Source organism: Crocuta crocuta, unplaced genomic scaffold (genome assembly GCF_008692635.1).
Source record: "Crocuta crocuta isolate KB4526 unplaced genomic scaffold, BGI_CrCroc_1.0 scaffold10, whole genome shotgun sequence".
Classification (NCBI taxonomy): domain Eukaryota; kingdom Metazoa; phylum Chordata; class Mammalia; order Carnivora; family Hyaenidae; genus Crocuta; species Crocuta crocuta.
The window spans coordinates 2640036-2652493 of NW_027527551.1; the positions used below are offsets into that span (position 1 = coordinate 2640036).

General features: G+C 35.8%; 1 protein-coding gene across 10 annotated transcripts in view; it reads left to right on the top strand.

Annotated features, from left to right (window-relative positions):
- KTN1 (kinectin 1) overlaps positions 1 to 12458 on the top strand; it is a 107997-nt gene that overhangs the window by 18388 nt on the left and 77151 nt on the right. For 9 of the 10 annotated variants that reach the window (XM_077768490.1, XM_077768483.1, XM_077768513.1 and 6 more), the window contains exon 2: positions 259 to 419. The exons of the other annotated variant lie outside the window; for it this stretch is intronic. The gene's annotated coding sequence lies outside the window, so the exon portion shown is untranslated. The remainder of the gene's footprint in view (positions 1 to 258; positions 420 to 12458) is intronic. 10 annotated transcript variants of the gene reach the window in all.

Here is a 12458-nt window from a genome sequence, read left to right on the forward strand (position 1 = left end):
CTTTCTGTTATATATTCCTTTTGCAGTTTCAAGAATATTGAAGTCCATATAGTGATAAAAGTCCTTGATTTTGTTTTTTAGAGTACTGGTGAACACAGATAGGATTAATGTGTATTGTATTTATGAAGGTTTATTTTGAAAGAAAATCCAAAGGGAAGGACTCAAGGATTACCTTATATGTTATAAAAAAATAACATAAAGTTATTTCTGTTTTGAAATTATTTATGTCATGAAGTAAACCTTTTTTTTTCTTCACAGATATCTGCTGGTTTCCTTTTAGTCATTTTTTCGCAGTACTATGCGTTGAGCACTGTGTTGGGTTTACAAACAGTAGGAGGAGAGGAGACTGCAGTCAGTAGGGGAGCCACTCATTTGGCATGTTAAAGGTTCAGCAGTATAAAGTCAACCTTGTATAAGAAGTAAGTAAAAATCTTATGTGAATATTTTTTAAAAACTGTCAGTGTTTATCAGGTCTTTCTGTTTGGTAATTCTTCAGTTTTCAAAGTCTTTGTGTCTTTTGCTTATGTGTATGAATGCTCCCACACAATTTATAGGAAGAGTTCTTTCTAATCTCTCTGGTCTTTTATATGAGTTCTTAATTCTTTGTGTGATTTCTCTTATGCGTCTAATAGATGAAAAATTTTTTATAGTCTCTCACATTTTTCTGTTTGGAATTCTTGGGGATATAATCCCTTTTTGTAAGTTTACCTTCAGCAGGGGTGCATCTGAAAATGCTGTACTGTGCAGGCTAAATTGGGTAGAAGGAATTTTTTTCTTGAGGATTTCATGACCTTGGCATCACTTTTGTGTTAATTAATTGTTGGTAGAAGGGGTGAGAGTATTCTGGATTGGCAGAGACTGTGAATGCAGATCTCAGAGCCCATGGTTATAAAATCTTTATGAGAACTTTTTTTTTTTAAGCTTTTGAGTGGTAGGAAAAGTGGGACAAACTTTCTCCCTTCCTCTTAATTTACCTTTTTGCTGACTGTGGACACCGTTGAAAGTCTTGGTTTTCATACCTGTCTCATTTCCCCCTTTTAAACTACAGTTTAGTGTCTTTGCCTTAAGTGTCCATTAACACTTTCGTTTCCTATTTGATTTTCCCTTTTCCTTAGGATTTCCCTTAATTACCAGAAAATTTGCCTATTTTAGAGCAAAACAGTTTTTGTTGTATTTAATTGGGAAAGTTTTCGCTCATATTGCTAGACATGGATTCCTCAATTTAGTTTTTAAAAGTCACAATTTAGAGGGATGCCTGGGTGGCTCATTTGGTTAAGTGTCTGACTTCGGCTTAGGTCACGATCTTGCTCTCATGGGTTTGAGCCCAGCATCAGGCCCTGTGCTGATGGCTCAGAGCTTGCAGCCTTCTTCAGATTCTCTGTCTCTCTCTCTTTGCCCCTCCCCTGCTCACACACTCTCTCTCTCAAAATAAATGAACATTAAAATAAAAAAAAAGTCACAGTTTAGGGCGCCTGGGTGGCTCATTTGGTTAAGCATCTGACTTTGGCTCAGGTCATGATCTCACAGATTGTGAGTTTGAGCCCCACATTAGGCTCTTTGCTGTCAGCCCAATTCATATCCTCTGTCCCCCTCTCTCTTTGTCCCTCCTTGGTGCGCTCTCTCTCTCTTTAAAAAAAAATAAATAAAACATTTAAAAATCAATAAATAAAAGTCACAATTTAATTCATAATTTAAAAATATAATTCAGTTTAAATTATGTTATAATTAAGATGTGTGCATGATGGGAAGATGTAAACATTCTGAAGGATGTAAAGTGAAAAGTTACCTAGAAAAGTAGCCAGAAGTCACCTTCGAGTTAATGGTTTCTCACGTCTCCTAGGAATTTTCTAAGCATGTATGAACATAACTCTCATGTAAAAGGGAATTTTCTCTCTGTACTGCTCTATAACTTGCTTTTTATGTATATTTGATTTATTTACAATATTTTTGTTAATGACTTATTACCTGTGAAGCTGCTACAGGCTTATTTAGTCATTTCCCTAATGCTGGACATAAAATTTTTAGTTTTTATGAAGTTACATTGCTGACAGTGAACACTCTTGGGTGTATCTTTGTATCTGTGTGATTATATCTATAGAATATAGATATGTAGTAGTAGTTTTAATGAGAAAAGGAATTTTCTTTGTTGAAGGGTATGCACTATTTTCATACTTTAAGCTTTTTCCAAATTTCTCTCTAAGATTGTACTAGTTATAATCAAAGTAACACTAAATGAGAGTATTGGTTTTCATACTCCCTGGCTCATGCCCTACTTTTTATAGACAGCTCTATCGGGGTGTAGTTGACACACAATAAACTGCATATATTTAAAGTGTACACTGTGATAAATTGTGCCACAAGTGTACATTGGTCAAACCACCATAGTCATGATCCTCATACCCCTTTGTGATTCCTCATTTGCACATTTTCCTGCCCTGCCAGCCTAAGTGTGAATTTGCATTTCTTTAATGTGACTGAGGTTGTATTATTAAAAAAAATTTAAAAAATTCATGTTTAATAAGTGAAGCTTTTTAAGTAGTTCCCTCAGAGTGTTTTTGAGTAGTATTTGACATTCTTGTCTCATCATTTGCCTTTCACGTTTAGTTTGTGAAATGATGATTTTTAGCCTGGGAATAGGTAAGAATAAATACACATTTTATCATCTTAGTACTTTCATTGTTGAATGACCTAAGGTGATACGCTTAAAAGTTCTTTAATTAGCCTGTTATGTTCAAGTTTAACACTCCAGTCAGACTTTCCTAAGGGATGATTCGTTTTGAAGTAAGTTTTCTGTTTGCTGGTAAGTTTAGTTGCTACCAGATCTCAGTTATCAGAAATACTTTTTGGTAGTGAGATTGGACCTATGTGGTTAGATGGGGCAGAAATAGGACCACAGGAAGAAGTTACAGGGAGGTAAGATTTTGGATCAAAACTAGGAAAAATGTTCTAACAGCTTTTAAAGAAATAAAAGGGGGTTATGCGAAGTGTTCATTTATCCCAGGTTTTCAAGTAGGCTCACTGACCATTCAGCTGGGTTCAGTCTTCGAATGGCTAATTGGATTATATGGCCCTTTCTAAGAAACCCAAAAATTGTGTGAAAAAGTAAAAGTAGGTCAGAACTGTAGGTGTTAGGGGAAGGAAGTCTTCTGTATATGGTACAGCCATTTACAATGATATTATTGATGTGAATTTATTGTTCTAATAGTAATGTTTGAACAGTTTTTATGCTTTATGTTCTTGTCTTTGGAAACTATGTATTGATTTGAAATACTGAGTACTTAAAGTGCTTTGGTATTAAAGCTTCTGATTTGTCTAATTTATCAAAAGTTAGATTTCCTTAAAAATAAACTTTTAACGAAATTATTGCCTGTGGAGGTGTCTTTAAATGAGCAATGTTGTTTACTGAAAAAATGGACTAGTTTGGGCTTCCTCGGTAAGCAAAAGTCTGAAAGATGCTGGTTTAACTTTCAGCAGCTACCAGCTATGCAGATCTTTTCTAATTTCTTGAAAGTGCTGTTCAAACTGATTTATCTATTCTTGTGTGATAGAAAAAAAGTAAGTTTGGCTAAAAAATTAGGAGTTTCGTATATTGTGACATATTTATTGGAGAAATTAAATTTTATTACTCATCTCTGGCATTAGTTGGATTTGTTTCAGATTTAGGTAACAGTACTTCAGAATGGGGATTGCTTGAAATAACTTAAGAGGTATGTGAATAAGGTGTGAGTCATAGAAATAACTGTGTGTTGCAATTTAAAAGGGGAAATTGGACCATAGCTTTGAGATTTCAGTGTAGCCTATAAAGTTAATTTTAGACAAGTTGTTGTAAATGGAGTTCCCATGTCAGGCAACTCTGTTTCATTTACTACATTATCTTTTAGTTACTTTTGAGTTTTTTCCCCTCTTATTTTAAAATATAAATTTACAATTGTACTGTGGACTCTGGGGCCATTATACTTTTGGGGTAGTGACTGATGAGAGAATGGAAATTTAGATAGAGTTTTATATTTTGATGGCTGTTGGAGGAAATGGCTGATTTTTCTCTTTTTCTTATTAATTTGAAGAAACAAGGCTTTTTTTCCTTTCATAGTTTATTGTCAAATTGGTTTCCATATAACACCCAGTGCTCATCCCAACAAGTGTCCTCCTCCATGCCCATCACCCCCCTTCTTCTCTCCCCCACCTCCATCAGTCCTCAGTTCTCAGCATTCAAGAGTCTCTCATGGTTTGCCTCCCTCCCTCTCCCCAACTATTTTTCCCCTTCTCCTCCCCCATGGTCCTCCATTAAGTTCCTCCTAATCCACCTATACGCACAAACATATGGTACTTGTCCTTCTCTGCCTGACTTATTTTGCTCAGCATGACACCCTCTAGTTCTATCCATGTTGCTACACATGGCCAGATTTCATTCTTTCTCATAGCCATATAGTATTCCATTGTATAGATGAACCACATCTTCTTGATTCATTCATCAGTTGATGGACATTTAGGCTCTTTCCATGATTTGGCTATTGTTGAAAGTGCTGCTATGGTCATTGGGGTACATGTGCCCCTATGCATCAGCACTCCTATATCCCTTGGGTAAATTCCTAGCAGTGTTACTGCTGGGTCATAGGGGAGTTCTTTTGTTAATTTTTTGAGGAACCTCCATACTGTTTTCCAGAGGGGCTGCACCAGTTTACATTCCCACCAGCAGTGTAGGAGGGTGGAGAAACAAGGTTTTAAAAAGTATTGCAGGAATAATACACTTGTAAACTTTTAACCATATCCAACTGTACAAAATAAATTGAATCTTTTTATTATGTGTTCTAAGTACTTTTTACATTTTTTATGTTTAAAACTTTAATCTGTCTGGATGTTTTTTGATATAAATGATCCAGCCTTTCTTCTACTGACTTGAAATAATGTAAACTAAATTTTTATCTATTTGGATTTGTTTTAGATGGAGTTCTATTGTTACTGTTCTTTTATCTTTATCATACTGTAGTATATTGTGGCTTTCTTTTAATTGTTAGATTGTCTCTTATGTCACAGAATTCTGTGAATGTGTACCTAGAGAGTTAATTACTCTAGGGTATTAGGAGGAGATCTAGCTGTAGGAATGACATTTGAGCTGGAAGAGTAGAGCCACATGGAGAGTCAGGTTTGGTTTTTATGCTCTGGTTTATAGATAACATATGCTTAACTTCTGCAACAAGATCATTTAAAGTCAGCAAATCAATTTGTGCAACACTGCTAAGCATCCTGCATTCTCCATCTAAGCTTTTAAATTTAAGTGAAGAATCAAAATAATTGATAAGGAATAAAAATTTAACAGTATAATAGCTATAATGTGTTCTATATGTCCTCCAATGCCACCATTTTTACCCTATTTCTGGACTAATAACTTTGTTTCCCATTTCATTAAGAAAATAGTAGCATTGAGGAAGAGGATTTTCACAGGTTTCTATACCATATCTACCCCCTTTCCTGTGCCTATATACTCTTCCTTATGTTTTCACACAAGATTGTGCTTCCATCCAAGGCCAGGCTTTCTACTTGTACATCAAATCCTATTCTTTCTTGCCATTTGAAAATATTGCCCTTCATTCTCCTGGGTCATCAGTCTTTCCCTTTCTACTGGATCATCTTTGTTAGCGTATTAACCCGCTGTAATTCTTCTATTTTTAAAACTCAAACTCTCAAGCTCATATATCCTTCCAGCTTCCATTTAATTTCTCTCATCTCTTCACAGAAAATCTCCTCTAAAGAGCTGTCCACACTTGCTAAAGTACTTACTTTTGACTTCATTTTAGTCAGGTTTTGATCATAGCCTACTGCATTGGCCAAAATCACCAGTGAAGTCTGTGTTGCTAAACCCAACAGTCACTTTGTAGTTTTCATTGTACTTTATTACCAGTGCCATTTGATAAAGTTGATTGGTCTCTCCTCCTTGATAACACTATTCATTTAAGCCACTACAGTAGCATCTTCCTTATTTTCTTTATTTGGCTTTAAGTATATAATTAATATGCTGAATACTCCTAAATTTTATCTCCAGCCTGCATGTCTCACCTGCCATATACTCTTTTGTTTAGCTGTCTGCTGGACGTTTCCACCTGTCTAAATCCTATCTCCTGATCTTTAACCCCAGTCGTGTTCTTTCCACATTTCTCTCATCTCAGTAAAGGGCTATTCTGTTGTTTTTGACATAGTCTAAAATCTTTGGAGTTGACATTGTCTTTGCTTGTTCTCTCATGCCCCACATTCTAGTCCTTAGTGAATCATTTGGTCTTTACTCTCAAAATGTAGACAGAATTTAACAATTTCTTACTATTTTCCTTGTCACAACTTGCTCTAATCCTTTCTCGCTTAGATTATTTCACTTGTCTCTTAACAGTTTTCCCTGCTTTCAGCTTCTCCTACATCTTTGTCTACTCAGAACCCTCTACTGCTCAGAGTCCAAGCCATAGTCTCTCTAGTTACTTGTACTTTAAGTACCCTTTAAGAGGCTGCATGATTTGTTCACTGCACCTGCCCCCTTCACATGGTCTCTTTAACTTAATCTTCTACTTTTTATCTTATTTATTACACTTGGGTTACACTGTCCTTATTGTTCTTGCTCAAATATGTCATGTATTTCTATCTCCTATACTGTATATTAATTGCTGGCCTGTCTTCCCTTTAGTAGAATGATGAACATAAAAGAAATATTTTTTCTTTTTATTGTTGTTTATTTTAGAGAAACCTAGAAAACAGTGCTGACATATAATTGGTGCTAAGTAACTCTAGAATGAATGATTAATAGCCTATTGTGGAAGACCATAGTTGTAAAGATATGTTCATAAGTATGATTTGAGCTGGGTTTTAAAGGATAAGTGGAGATTTCATACAGAGGACAAGGCAAAATTTTTTAGATTTGATTGTTGGGAGGAAGTGTGATACGACTTGTTTGAAAAGTGACTTTTTGGTTTCTTGATTAAGAACCTGTGGTAGTAGCTTCTTACTGCTGATTTGGTCTCGATTGACTGCTGATCTTCTCTAGCTGGTTGTACTTTATATTTGAAATCATATCTAAAACTCCCAAACATGAACCTACTCCTCTATTCTTGATCTTGGCAAGTGATTTTTCCATTTACGGACCCTTCTAAGTTAGAAATGAAGAATTGTGTTGACTTCTCCCTCACTTTGTGCTGTGAGAGTTGCCGTGTCCCTGTTAGTTGTTCCACTCAAATGTCTCTGTCTGCATTGACTTAATTCACCCTCATCAGATCTCTTTGGCCTACTAAAAATGCCAATTTTAAATGGCCTCTGTGCATCTGTGATTACCTGTCCATTGGATTTAAGATTTTGATATTTTTTATTTGTAAAAGTTTCATTTGATTCATGTCTACCCAGTTACTTTTGATAGTTCTTCACTTTTTTCCCCCAGTTCTCTCTTGTCTATGAGTATGTTGTAACCTATTAGTTCCAGCATCTTAAATCTTAAAGGGATCTAATTCCTTAGTTTGTTTTTGTTGCCTCTTGCTCCTGGTGGCTTATCTTACCTTCTGTCATTTTGCATGGTGAGCTCTTATCTGGATAAAAGTCTTTGGAAATCTGGAGGAGCCTGGCTTGAGGGAGCATTCCACCAGAGAGGATGTGTATTTACTTCTGGCCACAGGCACCGTGGGCACTACCAGCTTAGAACCATTTACATTTTTGGGCTTGGTATTCCAAGATCATGCAGGTAATTTGGACATTAAGAGCTTTGTAAGAAAAGACCCCTGGAGCGAAGGCGGAATTGGGACCGAAAGTCAAGACTCTAAACTACATTTTAGTGCTTTATGATGTTACTGTTTACTGGTTTTAAAGTTTATTTTTGCGGGGCATCTGGATGGCTCAGTTGGTTAAGGAAAAAACTCTTGGTTTTGGCTCAGGTCATAATCTCATAGTTCACAAGTTTGAGCCCCACGTTGGGCTTTGTGCTGACAGTGCCGAGCCTGCCTGGGATCCTCTATCTCTTTCTGCTGCCNCTTTTGCTTAGTATGTGTCTGGAATATAACATGCATATTGTATTTGAAGGTTAGTAACAACACAATGCCTACTCTTAAATTTTAGCAAGAATAATTCAGAAAATATAGATACTTCTATTGTAGAATGGAAATCTGATTAGATACTGGTCCACCAATAATAGACTTTATTACTGTAGAGTACTTTCCATAAACTGTTTTTCTTATAAAGATTAACTTGTACATTTAAAAAACTGTACGATGTTATTATGGATTTAAAGGAAGGAAAACATGGTATGAATAGTGGCATGTTTGGAATGCAGACTATTTAGATTCAGTGTGATCAGGTTACAGATAGTTATNTTTTTTTTTAACTTCTTGTGAGTACTATTTTTACAAAGAACCTGTAATAATGAGACTTTTCAGCTTAGGCTTCACAGCTACTTTTAAAATTTTAACAATGTTGTATTTTGAGTAAAGCTCCTAAAGGCTACTCTGGGGGCATGTATATGTTTTAAAGGTGTATTCATTTAGTAGTCCAGACAGTATTGATTTATACAGGAATTTCTTTGAAACTTAGTATTCCTGGTTTGAAAACTACCTTTCCCTCCATTGCCATTTATCTATCTCTCAGTCAGTCAATCAGTCAATCAATCAATCAAAGATGCCTGCCTACTAGTATGTCAGTGGGAAAAAAATTGACTTTCAGTTTGTTTGGAATTTAGTTTTGAATTTTGTTATATTTTCCCTAATAGTTCTTTGAGTCATCCCAGTTGACAAAATTTTAACAATTGAAGAACAGAAGAATTTATAAAATTAAGTTACTGGGATGCCCTTGGTTTTAAATCTTTTTAAAGAAAATGATTGCAGAAGCAAGAGTACCTGAAATGCTATGGTAGCATGAAAGTAGAATTCATACTCTTATATTTACTTGAAATTCAGTAGTATACTGATCAGACTGCTTTAGTTTTCCCTCCTCATAACATGTAAACAATTTTTTAAAATTTTTGTGTATTTATTTATTTGAGGGAGGTGCATGTGAGTAGGGGAAAGGGGCGGAAGGAGAGAAACAGATTCTTAAGCAGGATCCGCCCTGAGCATGGGGCCTGATGTGGGGCTCCATCCCATGATCATGACCTGAGCCGATATCAAGAGTTGGACACATAACTGACTAAACTACCCAGGCGCCCCTGTTTGTGTTTATTTAAACTTTAAAGAGTGTAATGTACATTCAGGATGGTTACTTAAATTTCTGTTTTGATATAGAAGAAATTAAAACAGTTCAACAGTTAAGCAGAAGTTTGAGGCAGTTGAAGATTCCCGTTTAAATTGACTCCCCCAAAACTTAACTACTAATAGCCTGTTGTTGACCGGGAACCTTCCTGACAACAGTTAACATATTCTGTGTGTTATATGATTATATGCTATATTCTTACAGTAAAGTAAGCTAAAGTAAAGAATGTTTCTTAAGATATAAGGGAGAGAAAATACATTTATAGCACTGTATTCTATTTATTGAATGTTACTGTAATGTATTTTGCTGCATTACACCATCTTAATTATTTTAAATGGTGTGATTTTTTAAAAAGATTTTTAATTTTAATTTTTTATGTTTTTATTTAATTTTGAGAGAGAGACAATGTGTGAGCAGGGGAGGGGCAGAGAGAGAGAGAGTCACATACAGAATCCGAAGCAGTCTCTAGGCTCCAAGCTATCAGCACAGAGCCCGACATGGGGCTTGAATTCACAGACTGTGAGATCATGACCTGAGCCAAAGTCAGACACTTAACTGACTGAGCCACCCAGGTGCCCCAGTTTTTATTTTTTTTTAGTTACTATTTTTTAATGTTTATTTTTGAGAGAGCGTGAGTGGGGGAGGGGCGGAGAGCAAGGAGGACAGAGGATCCGAAGCTGGCTTTGTGCTGAAGCGGAGAGCCCAATGTGGGGCTCGAATTCATGAATCATGAAATCATGACCTGAGCCCCGAAGTTGGACGCTTAACTGACTTGAGCCACGCAGGTGCCCCAAGAATTTTTATTTTTAAGTGATCTCTACACCCAAAGTGGGGCTTGAACTTAGAACCCTGAGATGAAGAGTCACATGCTCTATTGACTGAGCCAGCCAGGTGCCCCTATAATGGTGTGATGTTTAAATGTATGATGTTTCTGTAGATGTCCTGCACTTAGATAATTAGTCTATTATTATGTCTAGTTATATCATTTTTGATTAAGCAGTTTGGTTGAAATTGTAGTATTTACTACAAGATTTTATTTGTATATCATTTAAAATTTTAGGTTTTACATTATTAATATTAAAAGGTTGTTGAGCCTCCTGAGAAGTTTACAAGATTTAACTGAGTAATGCAGCCCAATTTTTGTATGAACAAATTAATGTATAAGAAGACAAGTACATGGAATCTTAAAAATTATTTGATTAGCATTTGTAATACATACTCACTTGAAACACAGAATCATAATACATGATCAGATGAAACAGAATTTTTATATATTGTTTCTCTATCCTGTTAACTTTTTTTTTTTTTTTTTTAATTTCTTTATCTGTAGGGCAGGGGTGAAAACTCCTCTCCTACTCTGGAGCAGGATTTTAAATGTGGGATCCATGCACAGCCTTTAGGGAGTCCAGAAACCTTTTGAAGTTATATGTTACACCTTAGTATGTACACTTTAGTTTTGAGAAAGTTGATTAGTCTTTTGTCAATTTCTTGAAGGATTTATGTCTAAGTAAAAGATTAAAGCTGCTGGTATAAATTTGTTTCTTATGATTCCATGAATATCTCACTCCTGCTTTACTTGTCCACCTTGGGCTGTTAATTACATTCCAATTGGAATCTGATTGCTAAGGTGAAGATATGATTAGGTTAAAAGCTCATTAATATTACAAAGGGAATATGGAAGAAATTAATGTTGGTGACTTTTGCTGTCATCTCAAAACCTGAGCTAATTGTAATTGTCTACATGTTATATCAACAAACATATGTTGACTTGTATATTGTGGACTGGAAAATGTTAGCAACCTGATTCCTTTCACCTTCAGCTAAATTAACTTTGTCTCATCCTTTCCTACCCTTTCCTTTTATTTTTTCATGGTCTTCCCCTGCCCCACGTAAAGTAAAATCTCTTGCTCTCTTTGTTCTTCTCTGTATTTTTCTGGATTTTATTCCAGTCCCTTTTGCCTCTTTTCTCTCCTTATATTATTCTTACATCCATGAGTATAATGTGAAGCTATGGTTTATAATTGATATTGTAATACTTATTTTGCCATTTTTTGAATTAAGCAAAGAATTAAACATTTTATGGATATCTCTTAAGAATAACAAAGTGTAAAACTAAAATATTAAGGCAGATGAGACTGCACCTGTGATTCTAGCACAGCTCTTTATTTTTTTTAGAGGGGGAGATAGAGAAGGAGGTGTGTACATGTGCACAGGAGGGGGGAAAGGTAGAGAAAATCTCAAGCAGGCTCCACAGTCAGCACAGAACGTGATGCAGGACTCGAATTTCTGAACTATGAGATCATGATCTGAGCCGAAATCAGGAGTCGGACACTTAACCGACTCAGCCACCTAGGAGCCCTGATATACTTCTTTATATAATTATCTTGATATGGCCTATTATACATAAAATGTTTTGGTCATACAAGTAAAATTATAATTTTTGAATATTTGGCTATGTTGAATTGACAAGAAGTCTTATTACAGGCTTTTTTGGTTTGTTTTTGCAATTTTAATAGCAATATTTTGTTGTGTTGGTGTTTGCTAATTGAACCCATTCTGATGGTGGATATTTTATGTCTGTTTTTCATGTTATATATAATGTTGCTGTGAACATCTTTATATGTGCTGCTTTTCCTTTCAGATTTCTTGGATTAAAAAAAATCAGGATTGTTGGATTAAAGAATTACAAACATTGGGGCACCTGGGTGGCTCAGTCGGTTGAGTGTCCGACTTCGGCTCAGGTCATGATCTCACAGTTCGTGGGTTAGAACCTTGCATTGGGCTCTGTGCTGACAGCTAGCTCAGAGCCTGGAGCCGGTTTCGGGTTCTGTGTCTGCCTCTCTCTCTCTGACTTTCCCCTGCTTGCTCGCTCGCTCTCTCTCAGAAATAAATAAGACATTAAAAAAATTAAAAGAAAAAACATTACAAGCATTTTCTTGACCTTAAATTTGTCTTGGTGTTCTGGTTAGGCTTCTCTAGATGCAGAAAGCAAGTTCAAGAGAAGGGGAATTGAATTACGTGAAATGAATCTTCTAAAAATCCAGAGATGGGAATCATGATTCCCCTTCCAGGCTTTTATGAGACCTGGAAGAGGGAACTAGAAAATCATCACAACATTTGAGGACTCTGTGTTATAGAGTTCTTGTGGTCTGATGGGCTCTTTTCTCTGAACGTTTACTTCTTGCTTTAAATCATAGATTTTGCTCTCCTGAGACCTAGGCTGCACATGACTGCAGTTTGCTGTTCTAGGTTTT